This window comes from Vulpes vulpes, chromosome 1 (assembly GCF_048418805.1).
Source record: "Vulpes vulpes isolate BD-2025 chromosome 1, VulVul3, whole genome shotgun sequence".
NCBI lineage: Eukaryota > Metazoa > Chordata > Mammalia > Carnivora > Canidae > Vulpes > Vulpes vulpes.
Window position 1 is genome coordinate 2207032 of NC_132780.1, and position 16762 is coordinate 2223793.

A 16762-nucleotide genomic window follows, 5' to 3' on the forward strand; every position below is an offset into this window, starting at 1 on the left:
GCTGTGTACGGAGACGACGACCTGGACCTCTCCACTGGATGGATGGGTGGATGACTGGAAGCCCCTCCATCCCCTAGGGTTCTTGGGTTTTGAGCAATAGAAATAGACAGTGGCCAACGTAGAGGATGTGGGTCACTCAGGAAATCCAAGGTAGGCTGAGCAGGGGTTTTGGAAAGGAGGAGGCGCAGCCATCCCCAGGGTGTAGGCTACAGGGACGAATACCCCGTCCTCTGACACACGCTGGAACAAGCCAGCCCAAAGCATTCTCCACCTCTCCTTGCTCTCAGGGGTCTGACCCCAGCGACGAGAGTCAGGTTGGCCATGCTCCTATCAGCGGCCTGGCTCTTGGCAAGGAAAGGCTTGACTCTAGTCCAGTAGGGCTGCGCATGTGGAAAGGGGCGGACGCTAAGCGACATCCAGGTGCTCTGGCTGGAAGGAAAAATAAAAGATCCAGGCAGAGAAAAATAACACACGCCCGCTCCACTCTTGAGCCCCCCTTCTTCTACAGAGTCAGGGTAACCAGGCGCCACTCGCCAGGCGGGAGGGCACGGCGCGGCTTTCCTGATGCTACACCCAAGTCCGCCAACTGGGCAGGGCCGCCCCGAGCTCTGACTACACACAGCCCCACGCGCAGGCCTCCGCTGTCACTGCCTCCCCACTGCCACCTCCTCGGTGTCCACTGTCACCCGACTGCCTGAGGGCCCAGGGCGGGCTGAGATTCTAGGATGGCTGGGAGTTAGCCCCAGGTGAGCTGGGGATCCAGATGGGGGCGGGGGCTGCACCCCAAAGGTGCCAGGGGTCAGGATCCTGACCCCTGCTTACTGGGGGACCCTGTCTTACCGGAGACCAGGTGCGAGGCCAGCGACAGATTTCCTGGTGGAGTTGGAACAGACTCAAGAGCCGGAAGGTGGAGGAGCCCTGAGTGACCCCACGGGGAAAGCCGAGGTGGGAGCCTGCCCCCCCGAACTGAGCCAGCCAGGTGCAGAGAGGCTGGCTGAGACGAACCCCTTTCCTTCACCGAACACCGAGTCCCCAGCTGCAAAGGGCAGGGGAGTGTCTCTTGGGATTCAGGGCCACGATGACCAATTATTGGACCTGCCCTGTTGCTGGCCCCACTGCAGCCGCAGGGAGAGCAGAGGGGAGGGCCACCCACCACCCCGGAGGCGGCTCGTCTGGGTTCTGATCCTGGTTCTCGCCCTTGGTCATGTGAGCGGACCAGCCCCTAACCCGAGTGAGCGGGGCGCCCGGAGTAGCCGCACTTGCACCTGCTGGGGACTACACGGATGACTCATGGCACCTGCCAGGTACTGAGGCCGCGTTCAGTACGCATTAGTTATGGTCACCGTCGCCCCTTGGTCGTTAAGCCCCCCTGTGTCATCTCACTGAGTGCTGAGGCTCCAGGAGGGGCCGTGTGAGGTAGGCCGGTGGGGAGGCTCGGCGGCCGCAGGGAGGACTCCAGGGAGGACTCTTGCAGCGGGAGCATCATCTGCCCATCAGAGGGGCTGAGCGGCAGGGCCACTGAGAACCACCGGGGCCACCTGGGCTCCAGGGTGGTGGACTCCTCAGAAGCAAGAGCCCACGGGGCCCCAGGGTGGCTCAGGGGTTAAGCGCCCGACTCTTGGTTTCTGCTCAGGTCATGATCTCAGGGTCGTGAGAGGGAGCCCTGAGTGGGGGCTTGTTGAGATTCTCTCTCTCCCTCTGTCCCCTCCTGCCCCCATCTCTCTCTCTCAAGTAAATAAATAAATCTTTTTTTTTTTTTTTTAAAGCAGGAGCCTACTGCCTCCCGCTCCTCCCACGCTGGAGCGGGATCCCAGCCAGGCTGTGCCGAATGGGGCTGACTCGGTGCCGGCCTCCTCTCCGGGGACAGTGGGAGGGGAGGCAGGCCAGTGAGCACAGCCACCTAGAGCTAACTCTGCCCACCTGGCGAGGTGGGGGGACTTGATTTTGGACCAGGCGGCAGGACACTTCATCTAAGAGTCAGCACTCAGGGGTTGGGGAGGGTGAAGGAAAGGAGATAAGAGGTAGGAAGAGCACAGGAGATCCCACCCGGGAGAGAGGGCAGGGGCCCCGGGGACGCAGCTGGCCAGGGGTGCAGGTGCTTAGGCCGGGTGAGAATGAAGCTCATGGAGAACAGGGGTGGGAAGTCCTATATGTAATGTCCCCAAGGCCATATGCTCCAAAGGGGCCTTTGACCATTTTCTCCTTGAAATCCCATAGTTGCTCCTCTTCTCCTGCTTAATTCCAACCCGTCCCTTGGGGTTTAGCTCAAGGGCTTCAGGAAAGCCCTCCCTGACACCAGATAGGTGGAGCCCCCTGTGCTAGGCTCACGCAGCCCCAGCCTGGCCGGGTGGAAAGGAGGAGTGTGAGGAAGGAAGCCCAGGAGCCCACAAGGGCAGCTGTGGACCACCTGGGCCCTCGCCGGTGTGGGCTGTACTTCCAGGCCTCAGACAACTTACAGTCTGGGTAAGACCCACTGCTTCAGGAGCAGCATAAATACTGGACCAGGAGTCAGACAGTCCTGCCAGGAGCCCAGCAGGTGGAAGGACCCCGGAGGAGCCGGTGGGGAAGGGGGGCCAGGGCGCCCCAAGCTCCCCTAGGACCCTGCGTGAACAAGGATCCCCAGGAAGGAAAAGTAGGTGGGATGGAGCCGTGGGGAGCGGACCAGAGGTCAGAGCTCTGAGCTGTGGGATCTGAGCATCTGTGGGAGAAGTCCAGGCTGCCCACCCAAACCAGAGAGGCGGAGGGACGCTGCAATCTCCGACCTTCCTCCTTCCTCCCTGCCTCAGGCCTCAGGCTTGGGACACTTTCTGGGAGCTTCTTGGGGTTGACTGTTGAAGAGAAAGCCCAGCGGGGTGGGGGACATCCCTGCAATCATTGCATCAGGAGAAGGGATCTCAGCAATGAGGGAGAAGCTTGGATGGAGAAGCAAGGATCCTACCGCGAGAGCCCTTCTCTGTAGGAGGCCTCCACAAGGTGCAGACAGGTAATCTGAAAGAAAACAACCTTAAGTACTCTGCCGTTCTGGTTGGGCCTAAATTCACATTTAAAAATATTATTCAACTAATTAAAATGGAATTAAATGAATATAATGTTAACTGTGTCTACTGTTTAGCATAAAAAGTTGTTAAATATATCATACCCTGTGTTCCGAACTGGCGGCAGATTTTAGCAATGTTTAATTGTAAGAAATAGCCATGTACTACTTAATTGCATAACTAGGTGGAACATAAAAATCACAATTACATGAATTATATTAAGTAAAATATGTTAAAATAGTTTGTTTTTCGATGGTGGAATTTTATGGACACCATAATGAAACTGAAGTACATTTTTAATTACCTAATTATTGCTATTTTCAAAGTCCATTTACACCATAATTGTTCCTGTTTTCATAGTCCAAAGAGTCCTTGACAGAAAGACTCAGTAGGATCTAAAATAAGGATTCATTCTTCAGACAGCTCGGGCTTGTGGCTCCCCCCGCCCCGCCCCCGACTTCGAGAATCTACCTCGGAAGCAATCGTTCATCATTTATGCAACAAGTAATCGGTGTGTAAAGCCACCGGGTGTATTAGAGGGGTAGGGACGTGCAGGGGGAGCTGTGCTTCCAGCCCTCGGGCGACTTACAGTCTGGGTAAGACCCGCTGCTTCAGCAGCAGAATAAAACCGCCTCCAGGAGTCAGACAGTCCCGCCAGGAGTGCAGCAGGTGGAAGGACCCCAGAGGAGCTGGGGGGGAAGGGGGGCCAGGGCGTCCCAAGCTCCCCCAGGACCCCACTTGAGCAAGGATTCCCCAGGAAGGAAAAGTAGGGGAGATGAGGCCCTGGGGAGCGGGCGAGCAGGGCGGTGGCCTGCAGACCTGGGGAAATTGCAGAGAGACTCCAAAGCACAGCCGGCCAGACCCTGAGCCAGCAGAGCAGATCCAGCAGCTAGAAGAAGCGCGGGGGTGAGCTCTCAGCGCGAGCTGGGGGGCGGGGGACAGGCCTCTGGGTGCCTGGGAGACAGCGTGGCCGGTGGCAGACACAGCAGATGCTCCGCAAAGAGAGTCTGGGTGCAAAACAGGCCATTTGGCTCTGGACTGGGGAGCTTTGAGGTTTTAGAGGTATCCATGGCGAGTGCAGGATGCAAGCGTCCTCCGTAAATCAAGGCTCTTAAAAGGTTTCTTTTTCTCTTGTAATCTTGAGAGAGCTTTCAGGCTTTCTCTTCTAATTCGGGGTAAGATGAAACTGCAGGGCACTTCCTCGCCACACACCTGGAGCTGGTGCGACGTTTTAAAAAGTCACCTAGGAGAGAAGCAAACTACATCAGAAGATGTGCAAGGGGCACAGGGTGGGACCGGCCCTCCCTCTGGGCTCTTCTTCCCTCGCCCCCACTGTTCCCTGCGGGAAACGTTAACTAAATGAGCTCCCCCTGAGTGTTCCAGAAAAGTCTATGAACTGCAAACAATTATCGAATGATCACATTTCTTATTTTGTCTCTCTCCCTCTCTCCCTCTCTCTCTCTCTCTCTCTCTCTCTCACACCTCGCCCTTCCTTCCTGCCGCTGCAGCTACTGGCCCGTGCTGAGGGTCAGTGCCTGGATGTCCCTGCCGAGGCCTGAGTGAGAAATTCCTGGCAGGGTCAGAGAGCCCGGGCCTGCCTGGCTCCCCTAACTCTCAGACCAAGCGTGGTTGGACCAAGTGGGCTGGGTTTTGGAACCCCGGGCCTTCCAAGGCCTCCGAGAGCTCTCCATCACTCACGTCATTTAAAATACGTCTTCCTGTGAGGGAAATGGGTTCCAGCCACAGAGTAACTGGAGACTCCATGAGTCACTGCGGTTAAGACAGATCATTGAATTCTCCGCGGATGTGACTCCGGAGCCAGGAGGCCACGGAGTCTGGACAGCAGCCGAGAGGAGCCAGCTCTGATGGTGGCACGGCCCCAGGAAGCGCCTCCGGCCTACTGGGTCCTTCCCTCTGGAGGTAAGCGGAGTGCAGGTGGCAGAGATCCTTAGGAAGACGGGAGCATCGAGCTCTAGGAAACAGTCTTTAAGGATCCCTGAGCTTTCTTTATTCCAGCTCAAGGGAAGGAAATTAACTTCAGACCCACACCTGGATCAGCCGCTACCCCTGGTCCCCAGCGTCGCTGGGAGAGGCCTGGTGTCCCGAAGACTTGTCTTGCTCTCCTACTCAAAACTCAAGCATTGCACCATCATCCATGAACCAACTCCTCTTTGTCAGGGGCTGGACAAAGTAGAAGGGGATTGATTTTTTTAAAAAGCAAATCTAAGGGTTCCTGGGTGTCTCAGTGGTTGAGCATCTGCCTTCAACCCAGGGCGTGATCCCGGGGTCCCTGGATCGAGTCCCGCATCGGGCTCCCTGCATGGAGCCTGCTTCTCCCTCTGCCTGTGTCTCTGCCTCTCTCTGTGTGTCTCTCATGAATATATAAGTACGATCTTTAAAAATAAAACATAAATAAAATAAAAAACAAACCTATGGGCAAGTACCAGATATTGGTACAGAAATTAAGAAATTCTATCCTTTGCCAGGCATTTATGGTGTCTGGATATGCAAAGCAATTCCCCAAACATTGCTCATTTGCATACCACATTAGAACTGGTGAGTCCACGTTATGTCAGCACTACCATTTACTGATTTTTTCTTATGACTCAGATTTTAACTTGAAATAATTTGTTTAAAAAGGATAATTTCTATTACTAAACAGGAATCATCTGCCACATGTTGTGATCATAATAAATGAATACAATGAAGACATTACTATTACGTTAGAGGTGTCTGTATGCACCCCCTCAAATTACCTTACACATCAGTGGTATAAGTGTATACAAAAGAAATATCAGAAATGAAGCGAAGTTGCGAGCCTTGAAATTTGAAACTCTGAAGATACCTGGCGATAGTCATGTCGTTTTAATTATAAAATGAAAGGATTTTTTTTTTACATGAGTAGGAATCTTCATAGGAAAGACTCTAACGTGTGTTTCTCTCTTTTCCACACATTCTTAGATAAAATGCACCGCTGTTTTGTATAAACTAATCCTGCATAGGCAAAATATTCATGACGGGCTCAGGTCAGTGGATGGTTCTGAGGGCAGCTTAGAATAAAACATACACTATGGTTTATACAGTTACCACCTTCATATCTGAGACAGTGTCAACTGGGGTCAATAATTGAAAACGAAATGGAAATACAGCCTATGGAATTCCAGCATCCACTAAATACCCTTTTTAGAGCGAGCAATTATATAATTAGGCTGTATTAATATTTTTGTGATGAAGCAATTAATCACCTTTGAAAATTTAAGTACATAATGTCACACTCGCAAGATGCTACTCCCCAAATTAAAGAGCCTGCAAATCAATAGTCTTAAGATGGTCTCACGTACACTGCCGCATCCATATGCATATATATTCCCCCCCCACAAGAGACACTGCATGATTGTCATGCCTGTTTTCTGGCTATAGAATCTACAGTGAAAGTTGCTAGTTTGAAAAAGAATCTCTAATAATTTCAGAGGAAAACCATCAAATTCTCAAAGAAAAGTCTTAAAATATAATTCATTATAATTTATATTATATGCAAATATATACGTCGGGTCACCAAAAGTTTCTTAAATATTTATCTACAATCCTGGAATATTCGAGAAACCGATTCAACACCTATTTGAGGGCTTTTCACTCCCCATTATGCCCAGAGCTGAGTACACAGTATGAGCCGGAGAGGCGAGACTCTTGGCCCCCCAAGGCACCATTTTGCACAAGAGGAGGGATGTCAGGACCATGCTAAAGGGCCGTGATGTACAGTGTAATGGGTGGTAGATTAGGTGATCGGAAGGGGTTTCGGAGGAAATGACTTTTGAGTGAAGACATATATGATTAAGAAGCATCCAGCATGTGAAAATCTGTAGGTGTGGCTGGGGCCGAGGGGCAGGGAGAGAAGACGGTGGAATATTCAGGCAGAGGAACAGCATGGGTAAGACCCAGTGAGGGACTTAGTGAGGTATCTTAAAGGAACAAAAAGAAATCCTGTGAGACTAGAGCACGGTGACCGGCTACGAGAGAGAAAGAATGTTAAGTGATGAAGTGAGAGGGAAGGGTAGGGCCAGAAGATGGTCCTAAAGGCCGTGCCAGAGGATGCAAATTTATTCCAAGTGCAACACAAATGCTATGGAATGGTTTTAAGCATGGGCGTGCCATGTACCAACTTTATAAAATTGCATGGCCCTTTGGGAATTTCAGCCCCCATTGTCTGAGATATTGGGATTGTGATCTGGCCGGATTGCTCATTTTTAAATTCATTTTAAAGTCACCTACGAGGGTTACTGAAGGGGAGTTTGGTGAGGTGATGGAGTAACTGGGTGACGGGCACTGGGGAGGGCGCATGATGTGATGAGCACTGGGTGTTATACTTTATGTTGGCAGATTGAACTTCAGTTTTAAACAAAATGTAAAGTCCCCTACGACCCACTGTAGATATCAGGAGCTCCCTACACGTAAATAAGGAACATGCAGAAGTGTGTTCCTACCAGCGCATCAAGAAGACTGCATCAAAGCGCGAGACGTGCCAATTTTCTGTCTCTAAGTAATGTTCATCGAAGCTGATAGAAAGTCTTTGATACTGTTCTCCACACTGTGGAATCAGTGTTTACAGACCGGACCCTGACAATCCATTGGTTCTTTCCTTGTGGACAAGGCAGTTTTACAAAGGGGGCTTGTTCTCCACTGTCTATCGAGAGAGAAGTGGACTAAATGTTGAGTATATTAACACATGATGCCTGGATCAAAGAAGGGCTCACGACTTGCTGTGAATAATAAACCTAAATCTAAAGGGCTCAACACAAAAGAAGTTTATTTATTTTTTCTTATCAAATCCCATCTGTGGACCCAATGGAGGTGAGGAGTCTGCTTCATGCATTATTCAGGGAGTCAGCCTCTCTCTCTCCCTCTCTCGGGACTTCAGCCTCTTCCGGAGCACTATTAGCCAATAGATGTTTCTGTGCTGGTGCAACTGTCCTATTCCTCCCCATCCAATATGGTAGCCACTAAGAACATGAGGCTATGGAACGTTTTATTTAATTTTTTTTTTAAATTTTTTATTTATTTATGATAGTCACAGAGAGAGAGAGAGAGGCAGAGACACAGGCGGAGGGAGAAGCAGGCTCCATGCACCAGGAGCCCGATGTGGGATTCGATCCCGGGTCTCCAGGATCGCGCCCTGGGCCAAAGGCAGGCGCCAAACCGCTGCGCCACCCAGGGATCCCTATGGAACGTTTTAATTGTGGCTGGTGAGACTGCAGAACTGACTTTCCATTATATTATTATTTTTTTTTAAATATTTTATTTATTTATTTATGAGAGACATGGCGGGGCAGGGGCAGAGAGAGGCAGAGGGAGAAGCAGGCTCCACGCTGGGAACCTGATGTGGGACTCGATCCTGGGACCCCAGGATCACGCCCTGGACTGCAGGCGGGCGCTCAACCGCTGAGCCACCCAGCGTTCCCATATTATTCTTTTTTTTTTTTTAAAGAAGAAATGCATTGGAGAGATCTTTGTCACCTGGTATCAAGACTTATAGTATTTGAACACAGCTCAAGTAGTCAGGACCGTGGTATAGCATACCAAGAGCCTAACAGATTAACAGAATGAAATCAAGTCCAGAAATGAATCCACGTACTTATGGTCAATTAATCTTCATGAAAGGTGCCAATGCCAAGGTAAATCCATGTTGGAAAAGATTGTATTTCAAAAAATAGTGTGAGAACAACCGGATACCCATATGAAATCAAAAGGGAGAAACAGATCTAAGACCGTGACTCTGACATGTACACGTGTTGTTCTTTGTCCAACCGACTGGTGAATTTGGAAGCATAAGCTGCAATTTTAAAAAGAGGAAACTGAGGCCCAGAAACATTAAATGAAAAGACTCTGATCACACAGCAAGGGAGTGCTGATGGCAGGATTCAAACCCAGCTCTCTGGAACCTAAGAGCCACTCCATGATGGTGAGAAACCTCAGGGCAGTCCTGGGGCAGAGCGGGTGAGGACAGCAGGTTCCAAGTCGGCCGGGAAGCTAAGCTCTCACTGTCTCCTCTTTGCCTCTGTGTTTTTGGGTCCCATCCAAGGCCCAGGCACAGGACAGAACTAGAGGACCCTCTAGTACAATTTCACTTTTTTTTTTTTTCCATTTCATTGGTTTTTGGGAAGGGAAGAAGTCACGAGTACTTGGAACTGCAATATTTCCTTGTCCCTCATTTTTATTTAATTTCAATTAATCTAAATTCAAACGGTCACGTGTGGTTAGTAACTAGGTGTGACTGGAGCCTTAGCATCCTCTCCACTTAGGGGGCAGATGAGGAGAAAGAGAAGAATGGTCCCCTGGGAGGTTTCTATGGGCTGTCCTAGGAGGGGTGCTCTCCACGACCTCTCTCTTTCCATTGGCTAAAGATCAGTCACGTGGCCACACCTAAGTGCCAAAGATCCTGGGAAATGTAGTCTAGCTGTGAGCCCGGGGAGAGGAGGGAGTGGATTTGGTGAGCACACAGCAGTGGCCTGACCCTGGCACTAGCAGTTCAATGAAACGTGCCCTTCTCCTCCGTGAGGTGGCTGCAGAAAACAACAGGGAGAACCACCGAGAGGAGTTACCCAAAAACAGCAGAAATGCTAAACTAGTTGGAATGCCCAACTGCAAATGTTTATTACGCCCCAGGGGTAAGAAGAGGAAGATTTGAGGGACTTGTACACTCAACTACGTCTACTTATTCAACATTCCCCTCATGCCTACTCAGTAAGAGTGACGATGCCAGGCACAGGGGGCTACGCCCAGGGCAAGACCCCGTCCAGCGGAACTAATTGTTTTTAAAGATTGTATTTATTCTTTTATTTATTTGACAGAGTGTGAGAGTGGGGGGAGGGACAGAGGAAGAAGGGGAGAGAGAGAGAATCTCAAGCTGATTCCTCACTGAGCGTGGAGCCCGAGGACAGGACTAGAACCCACGACTCTTAGACCATGACCTGAGCCGAACTCAAGACTCGGCCGCTCAATGGACTGAGCCATCCAGGCTCCCCCCACCACACCTAATTTTAATTTAATAGGCAAGGGGTAGCCTTAGAAGTAGGGGCATGATGCAATGAAAACTCTGGGTGTGGACACTGAGTTCTTTTGGCGCATTTAGGAAAGGGCTTTCAACAGAAATGTGTAAGAGTGAAGATCCACACTTTTTTTTTTTTTACTTTGTATCAAAAAGTGGGTGATAAAGTGTCTACAAATGAAAATCAACCAAGACCCGATGTCCTAATTCCAATAAGGATGCGGAATTCTTTTTATGTGAAATGGGTTGCTAACCTGCATCCCCTCGCGGGCTCAGCTGAGCGTAGGAGATCCTCAGAAACACACTGTGTTCCTTCGACTGTGTCATCATGGTTTCATCCTGAGCTTAGGTGAGTAGATGGAGCAGAAAGCAGAGTCCTCCTCCTGATTTCCTTTGGAACTGCCTCTTCATCTCCCCAGTCCCGTAGCACTTGCCCTTCTTCCTTGTTTTATGGTGAGTTATTTACCCTCCCACACCAAGGCATGCACCCCTTTGCTTCGCTGCTCATGAATTCATTATCATGGCATTTAAGACCCTGTTTGCATTTCTAAAAATGGTGGAGTTCACGGTGCCTCGGCCACCCAGTCATTGTACCTTACTTCCAAGAAGAGCATCCTGATTTCCTTCTGTGTTGGGTCTTGCTCAGACTGTAAACCAAGGTGCCGAGAATTGGCCCCTCGTCTCAAGCCAGGGCAATCAGTCTCTCTCCTCCCAGAACGCTAGGTTTGGAGAACAGTGGCATGAGGTCAGGAAGGCGGTTGGAGTTCAGCATTCCAGAGAGGGGAAGGTGCCTTGACACTGTTCTAATCGTGTTTCCGGGACCCTGCACACACCTCCATTCCGGTCTATTTTGAATCGTTGTTTTTTTTTTTTTGTTTTTTTTTGTTTTTTTTTTTTCCCCTTCCCATCAATTCTTTGAATCCCCGAGAGATTTCCCACAAATTTCCTGAATGTACATCTGTAAGTACATATGGAACATGTTACTAATGAACGTCACATAGGACGAAATGTAAAATCCCTCTTTACGGGCTGGTATAATCTGTTTTACATAGAAGAAAAATGAAACACATCCAGTGTATATTGGAGTCCACAATGGGAATGGGCTTTAGTCAAATACATGTGACCAGCTGTTATTTTCCACATGCTTGGAGGTATTTCCATTTGACTCTTGCAATGAAAAGAGACAAGTAAGATCAAAACCCAGTACACACCCCATAACCTTTCTAGATTTGGAAAAACTTTGACAGGCCCTGGAGAAATGTCCAGGCTCCCAGCTTTCTGCTCCCCAGTGCTCATCAGAATTGGCTTCTCCCTCTCAGTACTGCCTCCCTGCTTTGAGGCTTATTTTCCCCCTAAATACCTTCCCCCCTAGACTGGAACTTCAAGAGAGAAAACTGAGCCTTTTCTACATTTTCTACGGGGCTCAGCACAGGGGCTTCTTTCATAGGAGGTATCAGAAGATATTCACTAAATTGAATGGAGTCTATTTGAATTATGGAGTCTAGGTAAGCGGCTTTGGTGAGTCCATTAGCTTTGCCCTGGGAATCTCGGCTCTTGTCCTACCCCATTTCTATTTGGCCAAATTAACATGACACAGAGTGATTCAGTGGTCTTCCTTATTCACTTCAGAGGGCTGGAAATGAGATGTGGAAATGACAGCAAGGAGACATGTCAATAAATACCGGTGTGGAGTCAGGGCGGGAGAGTGTCCTGCTGCCTGCCCAGCCTTCACAAGAAGAAAGCTGTCAAGGCCACTTGAACGGATCTCGCGGAACACACTTGACTCGAGATGACCGTGCTGCTCCGGAAGTTGACATCCGGTTTTTCTGTTGAGAGAAACTCAGAGATTCAGTTCCTCTCGTGCTCTAGGAAACCACACTCCCTTTGGACATCTGAGCCTGAAGATTACCACTGCTCATCACACAGGGCAGAATTCGTTCTTGGTATATACTTAAAATATTAGGGTCAGCTCATAAAATGATAAGCCCTGAAGGTTTATCAACTCATAAGATCTTAAGCTTTTAAGGTTTATCTGACACTGTGGAGACTCCGTGTTTCTGGGTCCGAATGTGCATATCTTCTCCCAGGTAGAACCCTAATTTTAATTTTTATAAAGTGTGTGTGCACGTGCATGTGGCTGTCCATGTGTGTGTGAGAGAGAGAGGATTAAGTGTATAATGTACATCTGAAAATCCACTAAGGACAAGGGGGAAAAAAAAGTAGGTATATATTTAGCCAAGTGTTTTGTGGATTTTTTTTTTTTCTTCATGAAAAACTCCAGTACCAAGTGTTCAAGCCAAGTAGGAGCCTTTCACTCTGGTTATTTATTTATTTTGCTCTTTCCTTTGGAAAGATGTACACGTATTATGAAAAGCAAATATTATACTCTTTATTGTCAAACAAAGTTTATAAGGTTCATGTGTCAATGATGAGGCCAAGGACCTCACACAGAAAGTTTCCTGTCCCGGAAGAATTTCTCATGAAATATAAAATATGGGAAGTGAGGGGATCCCTTCCTGCCAGAAAACAGAATCAGCCCACTCCTAATGGCACCCAAGGGGTTGGATGAGCTCAGGCCTTGACTGTCCAAGCGTGCTTCTCTGCAGACAAGCATGGGGGGCTCCGCGAGGGGGAAAGACCACAGTGGAAGTGGAAGGGTGTTTACTCAGAGGAGGCTACTCGTGTCCAACTTCATGCAGGTCTGACATGCAGATGCATGAGGCAACAAGCCCTTTGGGGACCCGGGAAGTAGAAGCTAGGTGATGACAAATGAAAGGCATTCTTTGGCCTTGGAGCGCACAGGCATGGAATCCGGTAGGAGTACAGTTACTATTTACAGGAAACTGGCACAGAGTTATAACTTTTCCTAGACAGGTTGGTGCCATTGTGTTCTGGCACCATGAAAAGCATTAAATAAGGCTTAGCATTTGTCTAAACCATGCTGTATGTACTATACTTTCTGATATGTATTGCTTTCTCCGACTGGGAGTTTCACTAAAGTCCCTCCCTGGGGAGTAGAGAGCGGGAGTTATAGTCAACCATGGTTAATTTGCGCTTTGTGCTTTGTTTATCCAAACCATATGTCTAGATGGTTGTAATTCTGTGTCACTGGCTGTGTAATGCTCTCTGTGCTAAGAGCTCTGTAAATAGCAACAGCTCGATGCATAATCACGTTGGCATTCTGAAGGGGGGAAAGGGAAGTTTCCAGTGACGTTTGTTGTGGAGACAACCACCCCGAGGACGTCTCCATCCGTGACTTTGAGGCTGGGGTCCCTTGTGCTTTAGTCAAGCAGGTCCACGTGCAGCAGGTGGGACCCCACAGAAGCCGGCTGTGGTGGGTCATTCAGTGCTACTTGCGGTTCTCATTCTGTGGCCTTGGGGCCTGAGAACACCCCAGATATTCAACAGGTTGTTGCTACTCAGCAGCGCCCGTAAGTAGTTCGGGTATGGAAGAAACATCCCTAATTTTAATGCAAAAAAAAAAAAAAATTAAGGTGAGTCTATCACAGCTTCCTTTTACAACATTTTCATTTGAAAATTTTATTTAATTCATGCAAGGTCAATCAAGAAACGACACTGTGCTCAAAGGCTGGGGGTGACTGCACTCCACGGGAATTTCTGAAATGGCAAAGTACCAGCCAGGATGAAAACAAAGGGTTCAGCTTCCACATATGGGCTAAAGGCTCAGTGTGACTGGATGTCTCGACCCCTCAGTCCATTCGGAACAGGTTCTACAGTGGCCCCAACTCGTTCAACAAATATTAAGCATCCTCTATGCACCAGGCAGAGTGTCAATGCCCTGGAGGCGCACGGGGAGCCTCTCAGGGAGCTTCCAGGAGCAGCTGGTGACTATTGCACTTTATCCCTCGACACCCCTGGAGAAGGTCTGGACATGTGAATCATGGCAAATTTGACCCTGCCTCTGACCTTCAGCAACCTCCTAACACTGGAAAGGTGGCCTTACAAAATGTTTCTCCTTCACGCAAATTAATTTACAAGTGAGGCCACGCTCCTTGAAGTGCCCATGGAGCTGGACCATATGGCGTGTTGATGCCCCGAGTAAGTCTTGGACCGTGGGGATGGTGCTGACCTCTTGGACGTCCTGGAGAACGAAGGGAGTGGTCTAGAGCCATCCCGAAGGGGATGTCCTGGACATATTTCCCTCAGCCTTACCAGAGTCACCTTCCTTAGATGTCTTCATCAGAGAAGAACTCCAAGGGCTGTTCCCATCCATGGCCAGCCTCGTCTAGACCCTCCACGTGGCTGCACAGCCATCTCAGGGTATTTTTCTCACCAACCCACTTGCTGCAGAGGCTATGTCAGCCCCTCTTGTGACCTTACACTCTAATGCCGGCGGGTAGTCTTGTCTTGTACTTCATGGAAAAATGAGAAACCATCACAGAGGAGCTTTCCATCTGCCCAGCAGGGACCCCATCTGCTCTCCTGCTCTTGTCCCTCTTCCCCTGCGTCTCTCCTGTTACAAGGGTGAAGCTGGCCTTCCTCCTTCCTAAGGACCCCTTCCTTCTCTCCCTGCCTTCTCAGGGCTTCTTTCAACGGTTACTATTTCTTCCTCCAAAAATTTCCACCAGTCTCCCATCTTTAAAATTCACCTTCCTTCCCTACCTTCCCTTCCTTCCCTGCTCTTTCCTTACCTTCCTATCGCTCTTCCCAACGTAGCTCGTGAGAGGTGTGTTCACATGCTGCTCCCAATTTCTCACCTCCCTTCCATCTTTAACCCACTCCAAACTGGTGTTTTTTCTTATTGTTCCATCAGGACAGCTCTTGCCAACTATTGCAAATCATCTGTCCCGTCCAGGCCTCTCCTCTGAGCACCAACCACTAGTCTACATCTCTACTGGTACGTCCTGTGGCTAAGGTGACCGTGTGTCCTCATTGGCTCAGGAGAGTGTCTGCTTACATTTTTGCCCTGGCATAATTATCCATAGCACCCCTTCCATGTCCAACCGTGTTTCGGACAATAAATTATAAGGTCATCTACCGGCAAATAGTAGACATCCGGGCAGCCCGGATGGCTCAGCGGTTTAGTGCCTGCCTTCGGCCCAGGGCATGATCCTGGAGTCCCAGGATCGAGTCCCACGTCGGGCTCCCTGCATGGAGCCTGCTTCTTCCTCTGTCTATGTCTCTGCCTCTCTCCCTCTGTGTCTCTCATGAATAAATAAATAAAATATTTTTAAAAAATAGTAGACATCTGTGATTTGCTGGTCCAATCTGTTTCTCGTTTTGGTAATGGTACTGGTTTTCCTTTGGAGAATCATCCCCGCAGCTCCATCCTCCAGGTGGTTTAGTCATGTGACTGGTGTACCCAGAATCAGATTAGTATATAGAGAGGTATTTGGTCAAAAGTCAATCAAGAATATTCATATCTAACAATGTTGTTAGCACTTTTCTTTTCTTGGGTGGGAGGGAGATTTCCACCAATAAGATTGGTAAACTGGTAGAATTAGAGAAATAGCTGAGCTAATGTTGCCACATATTTGGGGAAAACATGCCTGAGGGGGAAGGTGATATAGAGAAAACACATGGTGGGGGGGAAGCATAGAAAAAAGGAGGGAGGGGAAAGAGTCAGGGGAGGGAGAGGTAGAAGAAGAAGGAGAAGAGCCGAAGAGGGGAAGGGGAGAGGAAAGAGGAGGGAGATTCTCGAAGCCAACACTGGGCCCCGGGCTCTGGTAGGCAGCCCCATGCCCTCATTTCTCATACATAAGCCACAACTCGTCTTCTTTACTTGGGAGGGTGGAAGGAAGCGATTGTGTCAAACGATGCCAAGAGAGTCCAGACCTATTCAAGCCTGGCCAGCCCTGTTCCCACTGCCCTGAGTCTCCTACCCCAGCCTTCATATCTGAGCAATCAGCCAGTTTCTTATGTCAGAACACCGGGAGTCATCTTCCGCATCTGCCTCTCTACTATCATGATCAAATCTATTGATTCTCTCATCAAAACGGCCCTAGACTCTGTGACCTTCCTTCCATCAGCACTGCCCCCAACAAGTCCATAATACTATCACGTCACATCCCAACAGCTGAATCGTCTCCCAGCTGTCTTCTTCTCCACGACATTCTCCATGGAGGGGGTCACTTCTGACGCTTCGGGTCTTCTCATGGCACGCAAGCCCGTTCTTCACTGGGGAGTTGGAAAGACTGTAGAGGGACCCTGGTAATGCCCCTAAAGCAAGCAAGCATTCTTGGAGCAAGCATAATCCCCAAATTTAACAATGATACGAAAAACAATACTGGCATGTTTCTCTGAACAGCTGTGTTTCTTTTTTTCTTCTTCTTCTTCATTATTATTTGTTTTCTTTTGTTTCAGGAAAAAATGTAAGGTCAAACTTTCTTCCTTTACTTGGGATATTTGAACACTGAGGGTTGCCAGCCCCTTCTCACGGACAGCTTCTAAGAGAAGTGTTCAGAGTCTGAACTATGATCTTTAGTGATGCTGCCAAGATATTGGGTAGAGCCTGTGCTGAACTTGGTGTTTGAAATTTTCTTTTTTTTTTAAAGATTTATTTTTATTTATTTATGATAGACATAGAGATAGAGAGAGAGAGGGATTGAGAGAGGCAGAGATCTAGGCAGAGGGAGAAGCAGGCTCCATGCCAGGAGCCCGATGAGGGACTCAATCCCAGGACTCCAGGATCGTGCCCTGGGCCAAAGGCAGGCACGCAACTGCT

The 16762-nt window shown here is 49.0% G+C and overlaps 1 long non-coding RNA gene across 4 annotated transcripts; it reads left to right on the plus strand.

Annotated features, from left to right (window-relative positions):
- The first annotated feature begins 845 nt into the window (after nt 1-845).
- Nucleotides 846-15233, plus strand: LOC140597932 (uncharacterized). 4 transcript variants are annotated; one of them, XR_011999987.1, is made up of 3 exons: nt 846-3546; nt 4544-4955; nt 13636-15233. It is a non-coding gene; the product is annotated as an uncharacterized lncRNA (long non-coding RNA). The 4 variants fall into 4 exon arrangements; XR_011999984.1 differs by lacking the exon at nt 13636-15233 and having other exon boundaries at nt 846-2983; nt 3396-3546; nt 4544-5750; XR_011999986.1 differs by lacking the exon at nt 13636-15233 and having other exon boundaries at nt 846-2983; nt 3455-3546; nt 4544-5750.
- Nucleotides 15234-16762: the final 1529 nt, after the last annotated feature.